This window comes from Guillardia theta (genome assembly GCF_000315625.1).
Source record: "Guillardia theta CCMP2712 unplaced genomic scaffold GUITHscaffold_51, whole genome shotgun sequence".
Taxonomy (NCBI): Eukaryota; class Cryptophyceae; order Pyrenomonadales; family Geminigeraceae; genus Guillardia; species Guillardia theta.
The window spans coordinates 286658-287702 of record NW_005434623.1 but is presented as its reverse complement, the minus strand read 5'-3'; positions in this window follow the sequence as shown (position 1 = coordinate 287702).

Below are 1045 nucleotides of genomic sequence, written 5' to 3'. Positions count from 1 at the left end.
CTTCTTCCAAAGGGAGGACGGCAAAAAACATCAGCGATTTCTCTTCTCCTTCCCCCCCCGTGCAGCAAACATCTCCTGCTCTTCTCCGTGGTGCTCCTACTGCTGCTGAAGTCTCTCTCCTCCTCCTATTTCTCCTTCTCCTCCTCCTCCTCCTCCACTCATCATCATCATCATCATCATCATCATCATCATCATCATCATCATCATCATCATCATCATCATCATCATCATCATCATCGTCATCGTCATCGTCATCGTCATCGTCATAATTGTAATCATCAACTTCGTCGTCGTCATCATCATCATCATCTCCATCATTATCATCATGATCATGATCTCCCTCCCTCGCGCAAGATCACTCACCCGCATCAGCTCCACATCTGATGCTGCTTCTTGTCTCGCCCTCGTGATGCCCTGGAATGCAGTTTGAGGAGAAACAGGAGGAGCTGGAACATAACGAGGCGCAAGAAGAGCACAAGAGCACAAGGGAAGAAGGAAGCGTGTCGAAGGGAGGAGAAGGCTGCCAGGACAGACAGAGCAAGCAGCAAGGAGAATTGAGAGCGGGCGAGGGTAAGGAGAATGGACTGGTGAAACAGAAGCACGGTGGCGAGAAAGAGGAGGAGGAGCAGGAGGGAGGAGCAAGAGAAAGGGAAAAAGAGGAAGGGAGGTAAGAGGAGGGAGGCTAACCTCTGCGTTCTCCTCCCTCATCTTGCGCAGCTTCCGCTCCTTCCGTCTCTTTGCACGCGGCCCCAGCCAGAGAGCCTGAGGAAAAGAAATCATACAAGGAAGAGAGGAGGGAGGGCACTATGTAGGTAGAAAGCAGCAGAAGCAGCAGAAGCAAGAGAAGGAGAAGGAGAAGGACGAAGGAGAAGGAGAAGGAGAAGGTGGACGATCAAGAGCAAGATGCGGGAGCGGAAAGCTGCAGCAGAACAAGGAATACGACGAGACGCAGGGGGGCAGGGAGAGCGAGCGGGAGGAGCAGGAGGAGCAGGAGGAGGACCTTGGCGAGGATTCCGGAGACTGCAGGAAGGATCGTGCCTGCTAC